The 18,331-nt window shown below is 38.5% G+C and overlaps 1 protein-coding gene and 1 long non-coding RNA gene across 2 annotated transcripts in view; both read left to right on the top strand.

The window, feature by feature from the left end:
- Positions 1-1,386: 1,386 nt before the first annotated feature.
- Positions 1,387-3,872, top strand: LOC107184627. The gene is made up of 3 exons (XR_001515527.1): positions 1,387-1,470; positions 3,253-3,316; positions 3,670-3,872. It is a non-coding gene; the product is annotated as an uncharacterized LOC107184627 (long non-coding RNA).
- An 8,038-nt stretch (positions 3,873-11,910) lies between these two features.
- Positions 11,911-18,331, top strand: part of CGA (glycoprotein hormones, alpha polypeptide) — a 10,230-nt gene continuing 3,809 nt past the window's right edge. Inside the window, exon 1 of the mRNA XM_006773476.2 lies at positions 11,911-12,234. The gene's annotated coding sequence lies outside the window, so the exon portion shown is untranslated. The remainder of the gene's footprint in view (positions 12,235-18,331) is intronic.

Here is an 18,331-nt window from a genome sequence, read left to right as displayed (position 1 = left end):
AGTTAACTCTCCCACGCAGTCAGCTCCTACAGTTGCAAAAGCAGAAATAAGTGCTGGCTGAAGGTACAGTTTCCCAGTTTTTTTTAAAAAATCCACCTGTTGAACTGTTTAGATTGAATTCTGCCTAGCACAGTCTCTTACCAGACTTGCAAAAACCAAGCAGACATTGTGGTCTGTAAAAATGTCATTGTGGTTCAATTCTGACTTTACATAGTCTATTTCTGACTTTATTTATTTATTTTTCTTTATTGATTAAGGTATTATATGTGTTATTTCTGCCTTTAAATAAATAGCTTTTCTCCATTAAAAATAGTCCTACCTCTTCCTCTTGACCGAAAACCAATATTCTGGCTCTGTCTTTGTTTACCTAAAAAATGTAGAGTATGAAAAAAATCTTCTACTTAGCTGTGTGACCTTAGACCAGTGGTTCTCAACCTTCCTAATGCCGCTACCCTTTAATACAGTTCCTCATGTTGTGGTGACCCCCAATTCCATTGTTACAAATTGAACATAATTAAAGCATAGTGATTAATCACAAAAACAATATGTAATTATATACGTGTTTTCCGATGGTCTTAGGCGACCCCTGTGAAAGGGTCGGGTCCTGGGTTCAAATCTGGTCAATCAAGGGCATATACCTTGTTTGCAGACTCTATCCCCAGCTCCAGTCAGGGTGTGCAAAGGACAACCAATCAATGTGTCTCTCTCACATCGATATCTTTTTCCCTCTGTCTCTCTCCATCCCTTCCGTCCTCTCTTTAAAAAAAGCAATGGAAAAAATATCCTTGGGTGAGGATTAACAACAACAACAAAAAATGTGGCCTTGGTCAGGGGCATGTGGCCTGGTCGGGGGCATGCGGGAGGCAACCAATCGAATGAGTCTCCCTCACAGCGAAGTTTTTCCCTGTCTTTCCCTCTCCCTTTCATTCTCTTAAAAAAAAAATCAATGGAAAAATAATCCTTGGGTGGGGAATAACAACAACAACAACAACAACAAAAAGTAGATTAGGATCAGGTGGAGAGTCTTTTCATTGACAAGGACTTTGAATCAACTTTTGGTGAGGAAGTGGTGGGATTAGGTTGGTATTTTCAGAAGACTTCTCTGGCAAGAAAAGGGAGTGACCAGATGCATTACGACCAGTTAGAGGCCTGCATGCCAATCATGGAGAGAAGAAATAAAAGCCTGATCTATATGAAAGCACTGGGATAAGAAAGAATAGTATGTGAGAGAAATAGAAAACCTTTCGGTGTCAGTGTACCACCACTGCCACCGCCAAAACCCACAAAAACTAAGGTATTGCAAGAGAGTTGCAAGGATTTGGTAGGACAGATAAGGGAAGCAGCCAAGAATGAATCCAGCTTTACAGTTCCGTGACCAGGAAAATGACATCATCAACAGGCAAGACGGAGAGAGGGATGCAGCCGATCGTGTAGGATATATGGAGTTTGAGGTGAAAGCTGGAGATGCAGGTGAAAAGCTCCGGGTTCCATTGCTTGTCACTCATTGCTTTGACTGGTCGGTACCTGTAACGTTGGACAGCTGTAGTCTCTTTTCTTGCATGCACCACCACACTGTCATGCTCCCATGCCTTTCCTCTTGCTTTTATCTCTGATTGGGATGCCCTTCCCACCTTTCAAAATTATTTTTTAATCTGACCTCTGTCCTGCTAGTTTTGTCTTTTCCCTAATTACATATCTATAGAATCATACTGTGTGTAGCATTTTGTGTCAGGTTTCCTTACTTAGCATAATGATTTTGAGATTCAGTCATGTGTTGCATTTATGAGTAGTTCGTTTCTTTTTATTGCTGACTAGCATTCCTCTGTATGGATGTGCTATACTCTGTATTGTTAAGGAACAAAATTCAACTGAGTAAATTTGAAGATTTAATTGGCTTTATTGAGGGATTTACGGATTGTGCAGTAACCCATCTAGCATCCAGAAGGGAGTGTTGAGGGGTTGTACAAAATAGAAGTTTTTATAGGAAGAAGGGTGGGACAAGGAAGCTGTTCATAAAAAAAAGGATTATTTTTAGACCAGAACATCTTCTTTTGGGTGGAAGGGTTTTTATAAGACAGATTGCCTCTTCTTTTTTATTGGAAACAGGGAGATGAAGAGATATGACAGACTATCTCATTGGTGTTGACCAGAACATTCCAGACTGGTTGATTAAGATTATGTTTTGGGGAGAGGCTGAAACAGCAATTAGGTCAGGTATTAAATCTACTAGTATACATTCACCAGATGAAGAAAAATTAAATTATTTTTAGTTTTTGGCTATGATGTTTAAAGCTAGTATAAAACTTCATGTACAGTTGCATGAACATACGTTTTAATTTCTCTTGGATAAATACCTAGGAGAGAGGTTTCTGGATCAAAATGTGTATATAATGTTATAAGACATTGCCAAACTGTTTACTCAAATAATGATATTATTTATATTCCCACCAATGATGTATGAGAGCTCCAGTTACTCTGTACCTCATGAGCAGTGGCTGTTTTGGGTGCCTTCTCTCTCTCTGGGGGAAGCCAGAAGTCCTATGGAGAGGCCCCCGTGGTAGCCAGCCTGTCTCAGCCCAGCAGCCAGTGAGGAACTAAGGTTTGCCAGTAACCTTGTGAATGAGTTCAGAACTGGGTTCTCTGTCCTAACTGAGCCTTAAGACGATAGCAGCCCCATCTGATGATAGCTTGGCTGCAATCTCACGAGAGATCTTGATTCAGAACCACTGAGCTAAGACACTTCCAAATTTCTGCCCTCAGCAACGATGTGAGATAATAGTTGTTGCTTCAAGCTGCTAAATTTGGGGTAACTGGTTACACAGCAATAGATAGCACACTGAACTAAGACATAAGCATGAAGCTCAAGGGAGCTGCCAGGTCTGGAACAGATTTCATGTGAAACTATGAGAGAGGATGAGTTTTGCATACTTTGTGCTTGAGGCCAGAGCATCCAACCCTATTTCTGGGACCAAATCCAGAATACCTCTATCTCAAAGAATATAAATGACAAAACAAAATTAATTTTAAAAACACAGTATTTGAGGCATAGGGAGAGAAGGCCACATACTCAATTAATGATTATGTTGTCTCAATTCTCTGAACTTTAGGAGTCAGCTTCCACACTGGTTTCTCTCTGTCTTTTTATCAACAACTCCTATGCTATATTTATGGTGTTCTATTCCTCTGGCAATTTTCAGGTATATGAAAATTCCCTTCCTTTTCTCCCCCTCCTCTCTTCTTCCTGGAACCCAGCTTACATGTTTCACAGAGTGACCCAAGTTAAAGCAACTCCCATGGAATCTGATCAGGCATCGAGGTAACTGAGGTAATCTCAGATCTTACCCTGGGGATGTGAGTGTGGGGAATGTATGGGTCTAGAGAAGGCTTGGTGGGTAGTGGCTGATTTATACTGCCTTGTACACGCTGGAGAAATGTGGAGGCACCGATCGATGTGAACAGCTGAATATCCCACTGTCTGAACAATGTCTGGAAACTTGATCTGCTCAAAAGACGGTTGGGCAGCATTTAGAGGCTGAGATTAGACAGAATCTTTCCACCCTTCAGTTCAGCTAGAGTTTGGAAGGTAGGGATGGTTGAATATGTGGGGAGGGGGTGTTGGGATGATGTTTTTGACAATGTCTTCTTTTTTTCCTTATACATATTGTTCAGTGACTAGCAGCCAAGATTTCAGCTGGACAACTGGCCCTGCTGGCTCCTTTTCTTGTAGGAACTATGTGATTCCTGTGAACTACACCAAAAGCATCATCCCAAGGAAAGCTTCTTTACTTGATAAAACTGGGTCTGATTCCCTCCTTCCAAGTTCTTCACTGTCTCTAAAGCAGGGGTGGGCAAACTTTTTGACTCGAGGGCCACAATGGGTTCTGAAACTGGACCGGAGGGCCAGAACAAAAGCATGGATGGGAGTGTTTGTGTGAACTAATATAAATTCAAAGTAAACATCATTACATAAAAGGGTACGGTCTTTTTTTTTTTTTAGTTTTATTCATTTCAAATGGGCCGGATCCGGCCCGTGGGCCGTAGTTTGCCCACGGTTGCTCTAAAGTGACACATGGTCATTCATACAAATGAGAGGGAAACTACGCCGAGTTTTCTGAATACAGCACCCTTACCTCTCATGGCAAAATAGCTATGTTCTTTAGGCAAACCCATATGATCTCTAAATCTCCTGAGACTTCCCCTGCAAAACCAGGGTAGAAAGGTCTTTCTGGCTTTATCTCTATCCCCCTCCCATACTGCACTAGAAATATAACCGAACCACGCTATCAATACAGTTGCTTCTTTTTTTGATTCTTGCACAAAGCCCGCTTCTCTGAAGTCTTTCACGGATAGCCCACTATTGAAAGCTTTCTGAGTAGAAGTGCGAGGATATATGTGCAAAGCAAAAAAGAAATGGGAAAATGTTAAGCAAATTACCTTCACCTGTGAGATTTTCCCCCCATTCTTCCCGGCATTGTTTGCCTAATCCATTGACATTTCAGACTAGAGGAAGATTGTGCATAATTGTACCAGCAGTTTCTTTCTCTCTCTGAGGGTTCAAATGACAGAGGTTGTTAGTCTGAGGAACAGGATGTTTGCATTATTGATTAGGTCACACTCTTCGGGCTGAAATAGCAGTGAATATTCTTGGCTGATTTGCATGTGTCAAGTTGGCCTGCTTCTTGTCCATCAATTCTGGGGAGATTTTGTTGCTGCTGCATGTGTTAGACATCACGTCTCAGGATGTGCTTTCAGACTGTCAGTCACCTTACCTGCTGCGGCTGATTACGAACCTTATCTCAACCAACAAACTGTCTGCTGCTTGTTTTTGTGTCTGTGACCACGGGTAGTTGTTCGGTGCTTTGGGCAATGCTTATCGTAGGTTCCCATTGCTGGGAATTTCAGCTGTTTGTGCAGAGTGGAGGCTCACATAGCTGAACAAATGGCTTTACCATTTTCAATTTAGTTGTGCTACAGGGCAGCCGAAGATGAAAACAAACCACATTGCTCCTTAACTACATTTCTGGCTTACTAAACAATGCTGTAGCAGTCATGCTTCTCAAGCTTCGGTATATAAAATGCAAATTTCTCAGCTGAACTGACAGAGATTTTGATTCAGTTAGGTCCCAGAAGGGACCCCGGAAATCTGTATTTTAAACAAATAGCCTGGTAATTCTGATTTAGATGAAACATGGGATATAATGCAAGAAACATAGCTGTATAGCATTAAAGAATCTAGTGGAGGTTAAAAAATCAGGTTCTGTTTTAGCCTCGTGACAAGTCAAAGATAATATTGAGGGAAAATCTCAATACTGCTCTCATTTATAGCAACCAGATTGTTAGCAACTTAAAAATATGATTTATGTCTAATTTTTCTTTGGTAATGCACTTTGGCTGATACACTTGGTAGATGGGCACTAAATAATTAAATCTAATAGTGATCTTAATTAATGTAAAATATTTATTATCATTTACTGAACATTTTTATTAATATAAATCATAATAGAGAACCCAAAACTAGACTCCCCCCCCCAAATATTTGGGAATTTAGTAGCATTTCAAATTAAGTCAAGAAAAAAAGGCTTCAATATTTTCTACGTGGTGTTATAACAACTGGCTTGCCATTTAGATTTCAAAAGAAGCTGGATTTCTACTTCACTCCTCACCCCCAAATAAATTATAGATGAGTTAAAGATCTAAACTGAAAAAAAATATAAAGCTGGACATATGCTAGAATAAAGTACAGATACTTCTTTTTAGCATCTTGGCATTGCATAAAACCAACAAGTCTAAAAGTTAAAGACAGACATATTTGCCTATATGAAAACTATTGTATGGTAAAAATGTCATAAAAGATTAAATAATCAAGCTTAAAATTAAAGGTAAAATTAACAACAAGAAAAAGATTTTTGAACAGAAAAATAACCCATAAATGACCTATAATTTATGAAATAAAGTTCAACCCTGCTCAGAATTATGCAAATGAAAATAAGATACTATTTTTCACCTACAGTGAAATGGGACCTTGACTTACGAGTTTAATTCGTTCCGTGACGGAGCTCGTAACTCAAATTACTCATATGTCAAATCAAAAAGTGAATGAGTGAGACATGTGATGCTGGGCTGATGTTGTGGCGTTCACTGTGATGTTCGCTGTGCCAACTAGCAGTGGGGTATCTGAAGCTGGCTCATAACCCGAATTTTAGCTCGCAACTCAAAGCAAAAAATCGGCGGAGAGACAGCTCGTATCTTGAAAAACTCGTTAGTCGGGACACTCGTAAGTCAAGGCCCCACTGTATTTTAACATATTTCATGGATCAGCTTTGAGGAAGGGTGGAGTAGAGCACTTGAGCAGTCTCTATACAATTTTAAAATACATTCTTTGACCCAGCAATTCCACTTCTAAAGATGTATCCATGAAGTATAATTGTACATGAAATTAGAACAAGGATGATAAGTACAGTATTTTTTGTAATAGTAAAAAAGAGAAATAATACTGATAGAGGCCAGTTAAAAATTAATAATCTATAATACTTTGTACTACTTTAAAAGTCTGATTATTAGATTTGAATATTTGATATGGAAAAACCACCAAGATTCATTGGTAGAGTTAAAAAAGAAAGAAAGAAGACAGGACATTACTGTGTACATTGTTTCTTTTTTTTAAAATATATTTTATTGATTTCTTACAGAGAGGAAGGGAGAGGGATAGAGAGTTAGAAACATCGATGAGAGAGAAACATCGATCAGCTGCCTCCTGCACACTCCCTATTGGGTATGCGTCTGCAACCAAGGTACATGCCCTTGACCGGAATCGAACCTGGGACCCTTGAGTCCCCAGGCCGACGCTCTATCCATTGAGCCAAACCGGTTAGGGCTGTGTATATTGTTTCTATTTATAAACAGCAAAACCTCAAAAAGTGTGTGTACACACATAAGAAAATTTCTGGCAACATCAAGAAATTGTTAAAAATGGGTACCTTTGGGAATGGGAGTAAAGATTTTGGGGTAGGAGGAAGACTTGTTTTTCATGGTATAGACTTTTATATTGCTTGAAAATTAAAAAATTATGTAATGTATCATTGAAATTACTGAATAAAAAGCTACTTAAAAAAGCAAGGATTTTATATATTTTAGCTTTCTGGTTAAGCATAATGTTTGTGATAATCATACTTCACTATGAAAAAGATCAAATTATACTTAATAAAACAAGTAAAGTAAGCATGTGTAACATTTACAAGGTGGTTCTTTTTTTAAGTGGCAGACTACATTTCTTTTTTATTTTATTTATTTTTATTATGATGATGATGAAAAACATATAACATACAATTTTCCATTTTTTTCCATTATAGTTCACATTCTGTATTAGTTTTGGTGCACAATATAGTGGTTAGATCATCAAATACTTTACAGAGTGGTCCCCTAATATTTCAAGTACCCCCCACCCTGGTCCATACATAACTATTACAATATTATTTTTTTCACTCATCTGCTGATGGGCACTTAGACTGTTTCCAAATCTTAGCTACTGTAAATTGTGCTGCTATGAACATAGGGGTGCATAGATCCTTTGTGATTGGCATTTCTGGTTTCTCGGGATATATTCCTAAAAGTGGAATTCCTGGGTCAAATGGGAGTCCCATTTTTAACTTTTTGAGGGAACTCCATACTGTTTTCCATAGTGGCAGCACCAGTCTGCACTCCCACCAGCAGTGCACGAGGTTCTTTTTCTCCACATCCTCGCCAGCACTTGTCATTTGTTGATTTGTTGATGATAGCCATCCTGACAGGTGTGAGGTGATACCTCATTGTCATTTTGATTTGCATCTTTCAGATGATTAGTGACTTTGAGCATGTTTTCATATGTCCCTTGGCCTTCTGTATGTCCTCTTTTGGAAAGTCTCCATTTATGTCTGATGCCCATTTTTTTATAGGGTTGTTTATCTTCCATTTGTTAAATTGTATGAGTTCCTTATAAATTTTGGAGTTTAAACCCTTATTGGATAAAACATTGGCAAATATGTTTTCCCATGCTGTGAGCTCATTTGTTGTTTTGTTGATAGTTTCTTTTACTGTGCAGAAGGTTTTTATTTTGATGTAGTCCCATCTATTTATTTTCTCCTTAGTTTCCATTGTCCTAGGAGCTGTCCCATTTTTGATTGGATCATTTATCTTCCTTTTATTAAGTTGTATGAGTTCCCTGTAAATGTTGGAGATTAAACTCTTATTGGAGATAACATTGGCAAATATATTCTCCCATGCAGTGGGCTTTCTTGTTGTTTTGTTGATGGCTTCTTTTGCTATAAAGAAGATTTTTATTTTTATTATTATTTTTTTAGTCTTTCTGTTCCTTTATTGGAGCAAGATTCCTGACCAGTATACAGTGATGTATTCACTAAACAGAGACCTGTGCAGAAATTACATACTATCCATCTAGATAGGTTTAATTCACTTTGCCTATTGATGGAATAGTTCCACTTATAAAGTTTTATATATTCAAATAGCTCTGAATTTGACCAGGCTGTCCATTAATTCATCTCTGACCAAGTCAAAAATCTCTTTATGTTCCTTTATTGGAGCAAGATTCCTGACCAGTATACAGTGATGTATTCACTAAACAGAGACCTGTGCAGAAATTACATACTATCCATCTAGATAGGTTTAATTACACTTTGCCTATTAATGGAATAGTTCCACTTATAAAATGTTTTGTACATCAAATAGCTTTGAATTTGACCAGGCTGTCCATTAATTCATCTCTGAAAAAATTAACTGTCATTTAATTTCAGCTACTATACTTTACAGCATTAAAAAGCTTAGGCATTAGGTAGCTTCTCAAAATGTTTTTCTATGCACAATGGCATCTAGCAGACAGAGCAGAGTCCATCATCTCGCCCAGATTCACACAGCGGGTCTCATTGGAGAACGATAAGCTAAATAGCTGGTACTTAAGAGACAAAAGTACTCTTACCCTGAGTTTCTTAACCACCACTATGGACGTCTTACTCTGCGAACCTGTCTTCTGGGCCACCTTTATAGTGCCAGTGAAGACATGACAGCAAAGCCCCACGTGTAACTCGGCATGAGAGCACCAGGTCTGTCTGGTGGTGGTGGCAGGCACTCTTATTATATCCAGCTAAATACAGACCCATTTTTAAAATGCCAATTTGATATACAAAATTAAAGATACAACATACTCAGAACTAAGTGTGAGCAATCTGGTATTCCAAATGATTTGAAAATTTTTAGAAACTGATAGAAAATTGTACTCATGATGTTTCCCAGCTATGGAGACATTAATACACTGGAGTCTTTAGGGTTTTCTAAGTACAATATCATGTCATCTGCGAATAATGATAGTTTACTTCTTCTTTTCCAATTTGGATGCCCTTTATTTCTTCTTCTTGTGTAATTGCTATGGCTAGCACTTTCAGTACTATGTTGAACAAGAGTGGTGAAAGTGGTCAACCTTTTAAAATTCAGTGTGTAAATGACAAAACTTCATTAGGAAAAATACATCCAGTTGGCACAGCCTCTATGTACCTCACTTTGTCATACTGGTATGAAAAGATGTTCCTGATACATCCTCTGTAGCATAATATGCTTTCAGGACTTTGCCTAGTAAAGGCGACTATTTGCCATGTCATCCCAATGTCTTCAGCTAGTCTACCCTCTTGGTAATTGACACTCCAGGTCTCAGCATCAGGGAGGTAACTGTAAATGAATGAGGAGTGATTTGCATCTTACCCACCAGCTCTACCAGTTATTCAAGATGGGGAAAATAGAGTTGCTAAGAATGGAATAAAACTGTCAAAAATAGATGAAAGCAGCTACATAAAATATTGAAACTTAAAAACATTTTTGGCAACTACACTTTACCCAATTATAATTAAAAATCACATTTTCCCAATTAACTAAAAATAATATCCCCAATTATAATTAAAAGTAATATGTACCATGTTAGAGAGCACAGAGAAATATAACTTATACTATATTAACAGAAAGAAATTTCTCCACAGTGTAAGCACAAATGCAGAGTTTCTTCAATTTTTGTATTTTGTTCATCATTTTAAGGAGTATTTGAATGGGGATGGGGAGTTATGTATAATTTATTTATGTATTCATAGGTTATGTGCAGGAACATATATGAGGGACGGAAGACATAATTTCTGAAATAGGGGAAGCGAAAGGTCATGTTTGAAAGGGACAATTCTTTTGTATAACTTATTTTGCTACATCATGTTTTAAAAAATATATAAAAGCACTGCAAACATTAAAAAATGCTCTAAAATATTCATATGAATTCCCTGATATTTTTTAAAAAAATATATTTTTATTGATTTTTTACAGAGAGGAAGGGAGAGGGATAGAGTTAGAAACATCAATGAGAGAGAAACATGGATCAGCTGCCTCCTGCACAACCCCCACTGGGGATGTGCCCACAACCGAGGTACATGCCCTTGACCAGAATCAAACCTGGGACCCTTGAGTCCGCAGGCTGACACTCTATCCAGTGAGCCAAACCGATTAGGGCTTCCCTGATATTCTTATAAAAATTCTTAAATTCGTATAAAATATATGAAATAAAAACAAAGCCCATTACTAACTAAATCATAAATAAAATGAAAATGGTTAATAAGAGTACACAAGAAACATTTCTTCTTAATCATCCAAATAAAAAAGAAAAAAAGGATTGAAAGGAGGACAAATGGAGGGGAGAAAATAGAGTAAAGGAGAGTGAAGTGCCTTAATGGAAAGAGGGAAGGAGAAGGAATTTTTTCATGACTTGAAAGGTGTCCTTCCCCTGAAACTATGAAGGCTCCAGATTTCCAAAATAAGTCTGCTACTTTGAAAATATGCTGCCAATCCTTTGAGATTTAATTAATTAATTAATTTATTTATTTATTAAATCCTCACCCGAGAATATTTTATTAGAGAGAGAGAGAAAGAGAGAGAGAGATAGGTTGCCTCACATAAGCGCCCAAACCCGGATCCAACCTGAATCCAACCCACAACCTTTTTGATGTTGGGACCATGCTCCAAGCAACCCAGCCACCCAGCTGAGGCATTTGAGATTTAAATGACAGAAATTCATGAATAATGGTGACACCAATAGTTACCAGGAAAAGGTGAATGGGTAGTGTAGTCACTGGGAGAGACCATCAGAAGGAGATGATGGAAATGGTTTAAGAACAGAAACAAATCAATTTATCACAGGTTTTAAATTTCAGTACAACTTTGCTTTCTTTAGCCAATTTCTTTGTGTTAAACAAAGGTTGATTTTCTATTACAAGAATCCTCTAAGCTCTTCCTTGGGACAGTTGCTGCTAAAATGAATCTAAACCAGTCCCTACAGAAATGGCCTTGAGCCGGTCGATGGAGACAGGAACCTTTTTTAGGATTCTAATCCCTGTGGGGATAAAAGCAGCCGCAGCCAAAGCCTGAGGAGCTGGGTAGGTTTTAGAGAGACACTGCACTGGGAATCTTGGAGTTAAATGTCCCAAAGCTGACAAGCCACAACACGTTGATCTTCTGCTTAGGAAGAAACTGACCTTTACATAAGTGAAATAAGAGGGGGGAACAAGGCACAAATGTTGAGCCACAACTAGTCCTCCCCAGAACTGCATCATACCTCCTCCTTGCATCCTTATTAAATCCAGATGTACCTTTGATTTTTGAAAAGTCTAAATAGGCATGTGTTTTATTTTTCTTTTTCCTACCGGAATCGTGTTGCACTCCTGACAATGCTTTGTATCTGATCTGAAATTTACAGCTCTTCTCCTGCTTTAAGTAAACATCAGGTACTTAGCTAATTAAATGTCAGACCAGTAGGGTCTTGTTTATAGGAAAGTGTCAACTTTCAGGATGTTGTGTGTAAGTCTCGATAAAATTACATAGAAAATGACTGCGTGCTCTCGTTTCATAGGCTGACCTTGAGGTCATCACCGCCTGAAAATGTCTCAAAACTAAAAAATGATCTAAGGGTTGAAACAAGATAAGATCAAATTGATGTCATGGTAATTACGGGGAGTACCATTCAGTTATTAGGTAGATTTTACTGTTGATCCCTGGGCTTAGATGCCGGTGGGAACATGCAGTTTTTATTTCTCTGCTGGTATAAAAGCAGGTGAGGACTTTGTTTAACTGCACTCACTGAGAAACCACAAAACGAAGCTAAAATTCTTCAGACCCACAACCAACTACCCCGAACACATCCTGCAAAAAGTCCAGAGGAAGGTAAAGTAAAAGGAAAAAAATATTGGGGGATTTTAATTGAGTGGGGAGTAAAATATTTGAGAATGTAGGGGAGCTGTGCATACACCTTAGTAAAAAGAGGGAGAGGCGTTTACACATTCTCTTTCCAGCACTCATGATTGAATTGGGAGGAAGTCTGTAATATTGTGGTCTATGATCACAGCCTAAGATGTTATCTAACAGAAGCCAGAAACCAAATGTCTCCTGCTGAGATGTGTGAGTGCCTGTCAGTATCTAAAAAATTTCCTCAAGAAATACTGGAGTCATTTGAAAGGCATTCTTCTGAGTGGCTTCCAGGGGTCAGGCAGAGGGCGAGTAGATATTACTTAAGTTGCTAATATTGTTTTATCATCAGTTTTTAAATGACGCATAACTGAGAAAGCCACCCACTGATAAAGCAGCTCACCTGTTCAGCTAAATGACATAGATCCTGATATGTTTTGAAAAGATGTTCTTGTCTAGATTTGAATAACAGTACTGAAATCTCTTGAACAACATGGTTTCCATTTTTCCCCCATAAAATGCTACAAAAATAAGAGTCAGTAGTATTTCTCCAACTATCTCTGGTGACCTTGCCATTCGAAATCACTTGCCCAAGTCTGATTGCTTTGTTCAAAAAGAGTTTCTTGGTGATCTTTCTTAATTCTTCCACTGCTGCCCTTCCTATCTCAGCCTTGTCTTGATTTCCTGCTGCAGTCTCCATTTGAATTAATGACTGAACCAAGGCAAATAAAATCTTTAGCAATTTCAATATCTTTATTGTCTACTAGAGGTCCAGGGCACGAAATTCGTGCAGTGGGGGGAGGTCATTCAGCTCGGCCTGCACCCTCTCACAATCTGGGACCCCTCAGACATCCCTCTGTCAATCTGGGACTGCTGTATCCTAACCACTCCCCTGCCTGTCTGCCTGCCTGCCTGAACGCCCCTAACCACTCTGCATGCCTCCTCATCATCCCTAACCACTATGCCTGCCTGCCTGATAGCCCCTAACCACTCACCTGTCTGCCTGATTGCCCCTAACCACTCTGCCTGCCTGCCTGATCTCCCCTAACTGCTCGCCTGCCTGCCTGATCACCCCTAACTGCCTCTCCCTTGGCCCCCACCATGGCAGCTTCATCTGGAATGACGTCCAGAATGACATCTGGAAGGTCGTTCGGCTGTCTGGTCTAATTAGCATATTATGCTTTTATTATTATAGATGTTAAAGTTGTGTATTTTTTCTGTGGTCATGATATTTGTCTTCTTGATGTTCAAATGCAGTCCTGCTTTGGCATTTTACTTCTTTGACTTTCATCAGAAGTCATTTCAAATTATTGTTACTTTCTGCTAGTAAAATGGTGTCATCTGCATATATTGTTACTGATAGTTCTTCCATCAATAATCAAGATATAAGTTATTATTACCAAATTCAGTATTGCAGATACTGTGTAAAATGCTAAGTCTAATTTTTTCACATTTTATTACATTTCCCCTAATAAGTTATTTGAATAGGTGTTCTATACGTAACAATTCACAGGGAGAAAGTATCAGGAGAAAGTAGAGAGGTAAGATTGGGATCCCGTATCTCAGATGCTGGAGGAGAAATTTTTGTTTAAGAGAGAGCAGTTGTTCCTGTTGTGTAACAAACTACCCAAAAGCTTAGTGGGTAAAACAAGTTATTGTTTGTTATCTCTCAAGGTTCTATAGGTGGACTAGGCTCATCCAGGCAGTTCTTAACATGCGTTTCTCATGCATTTGTGACCAGATAGTGGCTGGGTCTGGAGTCATCTGAAGGCTCAACTGGACTGGTCATCCTGGATGGTTTCTTCACTCTTGCTTCCCATGTGGCATCTCATTCTTCAGGGCCTCTCCATGTGGCTTTGCCTTTTTATCCTATGATGATCTGAGAGTAGTAGCACTTCTTACATGGTAACTGACTTCCGAGAGATGGAAAAAGAAACTTCCAGGTCTCCTGCCATATTCTATTGGCCCAGTGTTTCCCTTCCCATGTCCTATTGGCCTAAATAGTCATAGGGCCCACCTGGATCAAGTGGGGGGTACAACGATAGACATTCCACTTTTTGATATGGAAGTGGCACAGTCATACTGCAGAGGAAATAAAGGCTAAGACATAGTTTTTGTGGCCACTTTTGGAAAATACAAAGCATTGAAAATTTAGGGACACTGAACAAGAAGGAGGCTTCTCTTTGTAGCTCCTCTGCTCTGTTTTTATCACAAAATTAAAGTCCTTGTAAGGTAACATTCTAGGATTGAGAAATCTATAGTCCCGGTTTGTCTCTTCTATTATTGAAAGACTTCAAGGAAAATTAAATATGTTTTTATACTTTGGTGCTTTTAACTAAGAATGGTACTTGATGTATCAAAAGATTGCCTGAAAGTAGCTCAAATAAACACAACAAAATATGGTGCACAAATTTAAAAAGTCACAAGATAGAGACTTATATTACCATAATAATCCTCCACATAAAACTTTATTGGCCTTTGGATGTTTTATTTTTCTGAGTGACAAATTGACACTATCCAATATTTTATTCCTGATAAGCATATGTTACTGAAATGATGTTAATTTTAAAAACTGGGTATTTTAAAACAACAAACCTTTGAATTTCTCATCTAAAACAATATTTCATGTTGCATAGAGTTTGTCCTATCAACATTTTTTATTGATTTAGTGTGAAGACAATTTTAAAAATGCTGATGTGCTTGGAAAACCAGAAGGGTGATAGAAAAACCAAGACTTGCATTACAAGATTATGTAAACATTGTAAAGTGCCTTTAAATAACAATTAAGGTAGAGAGTATATATCTTATTATAAGTCCCTTAAATTTAGTTAATTAAAAAAAGAAACTTTGCAAAACGTGATTATTATAAGAATGGTCGTAAAGAAATTGAAATCATTTTTATAATTCTATGAACCTTTCAGTTTTCTTCTAGATACTGCCTGCTGTTTTAATTTGTTTTTTAAAATAAATATTTTAAGGTCATCTTTTGTTCCGTTCTTCTTTATGGAAAACCCGTTTGTGAATGCATAGCTATGCTGTATAAGCTATGCTGTGTATTTCCCTTGTCATGGGACTCCTTTTTCACTTCTTTTCTCTCTATTTCATCTGGAGAACAAGTTGGCTCCCTTTTAAAATTTTGTGAAGGCACAAAACAGTATTAAGTGATGGATAAGCAGAAATCCTAATCCAAATACTGCTGTTGAACTTGTGTGATTTCACTTGGCCTTATTTTCCTCTGGATACCAGGGCACTTTGGGGACAAACTATTTGTCCTCTACTTTCTGGGGAAATTATGAGGACTACTGAATACATGAAGGTCCTGCACAAATGTCAAAACAATAAAATACATGTTCTTTGTTCTCATTAGTTTTTCATCTCTCCATCTTCATATACCCAGACTATCAAGGCTCTCAATGTCTACAGATGCATTTATTACAGCATTCATCACTTTACCTTGTAGTTATTTGCTTTTGTACCTGGGTCAGATAGCAGGAAACATTCATATTTGTATTACTTATACTTTGGCACAGTGCCTGACATGTAGTAGGTAATTATTCCAAGTTTCTAAATCTTCCAAGTGTTCAATTTGGATCTTAAATTTGGCACTTAACAACACTGAACGCTTGTCAAATTACCCTAAACTCATCTTTTTATAAGAAAGAGCACACTAATTCTCTGTATCAAAGAATGGATGAGGGATTTGAGATGGATCTTGGGAGTGTTAACGAGGCTCTCCTAATCCATCTCCCCAATCTCTCAGATACTCCCTGTCTACCTTGGAGAAAACTATCAGTAAAGGTGTTAATGGGTCTCAAGGTCACTCTAGTGCCTGGGAACAATGTTTGAAGGGCTTTTTGGAAAAACTAGGAACCTGGAGGAGGATTATTGATTTGGGGGCTGGAGCATGGAATGATGGAGACACTCCCTGCTAGACTGGTGCTTCAAAACATGCCACAGAACAAGGTAAATACTCACTCAATGCAACTAGAGTGCATGAGTAAAGAAAACTAGTAGACATGGCCACTCCGAGCTGAATTTCCTGACCACAGACCCCAAACTCTTTAAATTCGTGCACCCAGAGACAGAGGTGATCACTTGGTGGGAGGCAGAGGTGAGCCTGCTCAGGGGTCTGCTCCGCAGTTGGTGGTGGAATGGAGGATCTCAAACATTCTACTCTCCCTTGTTTGTGACTTTCCATCTTCAAACCTTCATCAGGCTGAACTATTGCTGTCGTCTCTGAACCAGGAAAGATGCTAAAACTTACAGGCCTATTTTCTGTTTAACTGTATGGAATTATGGAATTAATGAAATTGGTGAGGAAGTGACAGTCGGACGCTGTGAGGTTCAGGAAAAAGTCTTTATTAAAGCAGCACTGCTGGTTCAGGGGACCCTAAGATCCAGATCCTAAACAACCTGGACAATGAGATTTTCTCTCTATATATATTGGAAGGGTTAAAGAGAATAAAATGGGGAAAGAAAAATTTATTGTACTTAGCAGATATCTTGCAGCTTTGAGCACAACATAGCTCAGATAAACAGAAGACACCTGGCATGGGAGGAACCAAGGACAGACCAGATAATTAAGAAGGGGCAGTGACTAGACTATAGGCTAACAAGAATATGCATTAGGGATATTAATTAACTTAGGTACAGAGTTCCTGCTAGTCTCCTACATTCTTTCACAAATGAAGTTAATTATTGGCTAGCAAGAGAGTGCAGTAGAAAGCAGGTTACTGGGACTAATTCAGATTGCTAGCCCCTAAAATGTCTTATGCTCCCCATCCTAACAATTATTGAATACCTATCTCATGCCAGACAGTATGCTGGGGATTAAAGGCTGAACTTTCAAGGTTCCCTTTCATTAATTGCTGTTCTCTGGAGGCACCTACTTTCCCCCTCCTTGGTAGCTAGCTGGGTTAGATGAGGTAATGAGGTGAACTATTAGGTTAACCCTCTAGAAGTCAGTTAGATTTAATCTGTTTTGTTAAAGAATTATGCCTGTTATCCTAGCAGTCATCTAAAAAAATGTGCTATGAGTAAGCTGGGCTTCCTGCTATGGAGAGTAGAGATGAGTCACCCCATCTATCACACCATCAGAAAAACGGAAAACCTCACTCTCTGGCAGTGGGGACCAATGGCAGCAACTTTGTAAGTGAAGGGCAGGATGTCACATTGCACCAAAACACAGTCTTCTTGGAGCAATCTTTTATATATAGGTATATGTACATACATACACACATACCCACCTATTTTTCTATCTAATATAAAAAAACACATTAAATTTGCCTTGAGCTTTTTCAATAATGGGATAGACAGGCCAAGATTATAGATTTCTCAATCCTGGCACTTTTTTAGGATTTTTGTGTGTGATACGAACAAAGCAGAGGCGCTTCAAAGAGAAGTCCCCGCACTGTTCATTGCCCATGAGGTTTTACTGCTGTGGCAGGTTGTACTTTCCAAAGATGGCCACAAAAATATCTGTCAGCCTACATTCCCTCTGCCACGATAGACGCTCCCACATCAAAAAGAGGCGCGTCTATCTTTGTACCCCATATGTATATGTGTGTGGATACGTATACATGGGCAGCTCCTTAAAGGACTCTGAGGTAGATGGGCTGAGAGGGAAGAAAGGCTGTACAGGACAAGTTGAGAAAACACAGTTTCTTGGATTCACATTATCCTGATGTGGCAGGCGGCAGGAGCTAAGGGCATGTTCAGTGGACGTTAGAAATGGACTGTGGGGTTGAATGTAGAGAGTCTGTGGTGTCTACTCAGAATACTAAGAGGCTGTGGTTAGCAAATCTGGTTTAGATTGTGCATATTTTTCAAAATAGCATAAATCTCAGCTGAACATTATTTTTCCTGCCCTGGTTTATAATGTTTTTCTTTCAATTCCAAGACAAAAAGACATAAAGGTGATTATCATGATAAAAACATTTTTAAAAATGTTTTCAAAAACACCTAGAATTTAAGGGTTAGTCCTTTTCTGCTTGGTTAATCTTATTTATTTACTTATTTTTAAATTAAGACAAAGCTGTTTCTGTTGTTCAGCAATGCGGACTTGGGTTCTGTTCTT

The sequence above is a fragment of the Myotis davidii genome, unplaced genomic scaffold (assembly GCF_000327345.1).
Source record: "Myotis davidii unplaced genomic scaffold, ASM32734v1 scaffold185, whole genome shotgun sequence".
Taxonomy (NCBI): domain Eukaryota; kingdom Metazoa; phylum Chordata; class Mammalia; order Chiroptera; family Vespertilionidae; genus Myotis; species Myotis davidii.
The sequence above is the reverse complement of the archived record's forward strand: the minus strand, read 5'-3'. Positions and strand labels throughout refer to the sequence as shown.